Genomic DNA, 3,726 nt, shown 5'->3' on the forward strand with positions numbered 1-3,726 from the left:
CACGAATGAACAAATCAATATCTCCTTTTAAAAAAAGATACACACAGAAGCTCTAAGTGTACCAGGAACTGATGTAAGAATGTGTCCGACAAGTCAATAAAACACAGAAGGTTGTATGTTTTCAGACAGGATCCCCAGCGGCAGCTCCAACACCCGTGTCCCCATCTAAGTCCCCTTGTCCCGCTGGGCTGCTTGTGGACCCTGTGTCCTGCCCATCAGTCTTGCAGATCCATAGACAAGGACTGTCTTTGCACAGCTCTGAAGCCAGGGTGCCCACGCAGCTTAGGCTCCTCTCAGGAGTCCAGCAGAAACAGGTGAGCAGTCAGAAAAAGGCAACAGACAAGATGAGGCTGACTCTGTAAACGAGTTAAGGTAGGTCCTTGATTTCAGACAAAAGGTATAAGGGCACCAGGGATGGATCCTTAAGGGCGGACCCAGCTCCGCCTCCAGATGCAGCTCCTTTTCCCACTGCGGCTTCTGCCCTGGGGACAAGAGGAACCCCAACCCAAGAACTTAAGGGAAGCACTGTTGGCTCAAAAAGGAAACATCAAAAATGAGAGGGGCCAGAAAGTGTCCTGTTTCCCTTCCTGTGTCACAGTGTGGGTGACTGGTCTGTTTTCCCATCTCGACTGAGTTCCGCACACACAGGGGTAAGGACTTCTCCAGCATTGTGCAAGAGATGCTCAACAGTTGATTAAATCAAGTGACACTGAATGAACTGCTCTGCGCTACTGTATTCATTGAAAGAACAAAGGAATGAACGGATGGACAGAGATCCATTTTTGCTGCATTTCCACCCTGGGCCCTGTCCCTGAGGATATCAGAATGAGTACGTCTTTAAACATGCATTCGAAAGTGTTCACGAGCTTCTAGTATGTGCCTGGCACAGTTGTATCCCCCAGACTCATGAAGCTCACTTGCTCTGTCACAGCTACAAGCGATATTTTAAATCCACTCTCCCTACACATATGCTGACTTGGGGGATATTTTTTCCTTTTAGAAGAAAGTAGATTCCACTCCTAGATAGATACCCAAGGGAAATGAAAACATATGTCTACGTAAAACTTGTTGAATGTGCACATCAGCACCATTCATTATACTCCCCAAATGGAAACACCCCAGATGTCCATAAACCAACGAGCGAATAAAGTAAACATGGCTTATCCATACCATGGAACATTATTTGGCCATATAGAAAACAATGAAGCACTAATACATCCTATAACACGGATGGACCTGGGAACACTCGTGCTACATGGAAGAAGCCAGTCACAGAAGAGCCCATATAATTCCATTTATAGTAAGTGTCCAGAGAGATGAATCTATAGAAACCAGAGTAGAATCGTGGTTGCCTAGGGAAGCAGATTCATGGTTCTTAGCACTGGCCATGAAACGGGGCCATGAAAAGGGGTTCTTTTGGGGAGTGATAAAAATGTTCTGAAAGAGATTGTGGTAAGGCTGGAAAAATTCTGAATATACCCAAATCCGCTGAATTGTATATTTTAAATGGGTGAATTATACATGTGAATTATATTTCAATAAAGCTGTTATAAAAGCAAAAAAAGAAAGAAAGCAGAGAATTTCCTCTTTCAAGCAGGCAAAGTGTTGTGGGGATGGATTTCACAGCCAAGTGGTCTGCTTCAGTTTAGGAGTGGAATTTTTCTTTTTCAACAGCTTTGAGTTCATTCTTCAAGGCGTTTTTTCTCAAGCTCTGTGCTCAGAAGCTCTCTGCCTTCCACCACTGCTCTGTCCCCAGGCCAGGCACCCAGTCCGTGGCCCTTGACCTAGTTTGCTCCGCACCCCTCCCCAGCCCCCCCTCCCCCGTGCCCACACTGCTCAGCTGCCACCAGCTCTCAAATGCCAGAGCTGCCACCTGGAGCCCTGACGACGCAGGGGCCTGCAGTGTTGTGATGTGTTTGGATGAGGAGTGAGTTTGGGGCCAGCGTTACCAGGCTCTGAGGGTGACTAATCCCATCTGTATTTTTGGTTTCAGCTGCCTGGACTGCTCATCTGGAGGACCTCAAACCTCTCAGCTGTTTCTGGAGAAGCTTGCCTTCCAGATGAGGCAGCACGAGCTTAATTAAACCCATTCTCCAGCCCGCTCGGCGACCACTCACACATGTATGTGCCCAGCAAGTATTTCCTGAGCACCGACGATGTGCCAGACACGAATCTGGGGACACATCGATGACAAGACAGAACTCTTGCTCTAATGGAACGACACAAAATACAGTGATTTTTTTTTAAAGGAAAAAAAATCTAGATGGTGTTAGAAGTGCTGTTCATAAGCCAGCATGAGGTGATGGTGGAACTTAGAAGTCACTACATCTAGCTGTGGGGGGAGTGGTAGCAAGCCGCTTCTCTGGGGAGAAGAAGCGTGATAAAGAAGTGTGTATATGAAGATCCAGAAAAAGGCTAGTCTAAGCAGAGGAAAGCAATCATGAAATTAAAAGACGTTTGCTCCTTGGAAGAAAAGCCATGACAGACCTAGACAGTGTATTAAAAAGCAGAGATATCACTTTGCCTACAAAGATCCATATAGTCAAAGCTATGGTTTTTCCAGTAGTCATGTACGGATATGAGAGTTGGACCATAAAGAAGGCTGAGCACCGAAGAACTGATGCCTTCAAATTGTGGTGCTAGAGAAGATTCTTGAGAGTCCCTTGGATTGCTCAGAGATCAAACCAGTCAGTCCTAAAGGAAGTCAACCCAGAATATTCACTGGAAGGACGGACGTGCAAAGGCCCTGAGGCAGTAATGGCAATGAGTCCACCACGATCAGAACTCTCAGCCAGTGAGGGAGGGCAGAAAATAGGTTGGTACAGGCTGGATTATATAGGGCCTTCTGCACCTGGGGGAAGAGTTTGTTGTCTTTAAATGCAACGGGAAGCCATTGGAGGGATTCACATTGGCGGTGGGTAAGGGGAAACCTGGGGCCAGGCTTCAGTACCTTAGGGGTCAGGCTCCCTCTGCCCTCGACTTTGTCCACTGTGTCCAGGAGGCCACCAGGGCCCCATCCCACTCCTATTCTAGTATCACTGCAGTAGTTTTTTTTCCTATACCTTTCCTGTTTTTACTTGAAATTTTCCCTTAAATTAATTGCTATTTTTACTTGTTTTTTAAGAGGAAATAATATCACTTCCAAAAATCACGAGTCTAATGCATGACTTCCATTTTTCTTTCTAATACCCATTAACATAATTAACACAAAAACACAACCATTAAATGGTTTGAAATGAACAAGTGAATATAGTCTTAAGACTAACGATGATTAGTGAAATTACAAGACTAATAGTTCACCAGAAACATATGAGTTTGATACACTAGTTATTTCTTTTCTAACACACTCTAAAATAAATACTTGGTTATTGAATTAAAAAGCTAATCCAAAAAATAAAAAAATTAAAAAAAAAAAAAAAAAACTAATCCAAGTACTAGCTCAAATCATCTCATGCTGGTTTGAGAAACAGTGTCATGTAAGTTAGGACTGGAGACTCAAGCATTCAACAGGCCCTGTCTACTCTACTTGTTGGCTCTGTGGTCTTGAGCTGGTTACTTACCCTCTCTGAGCCTCAGTTTCCTCTTCAGTGAAGTGGGGATAATAACAACCCAACCTCATGAGGTTGTTATGAGAACTACATATGTAAGAAGTACTTAGAATACTGTTTCATACAGTATAGGCCAAACAAACAGTATCTACTGAACCATCCCAAGGATGGTCAGAAG

The sequence above is a fragment of the Bos indicus genome, chromosome 20 (genome assembly GCF_029378745.1).
Source record: "Bos indicus isolate NIAB-ARS_2022 breed Sahiwal x Tharparkar chromosome 20, NIAB-ARS_B.indTharparkar_mat_pri_1.0, whole genome shotgun sequence".
Taxonomy (NCBI): Eukaryota; Metazoa; Chordata; class Mammalia; order Artiodactyla; family Bovidae; genus Bos; species Bos indicus.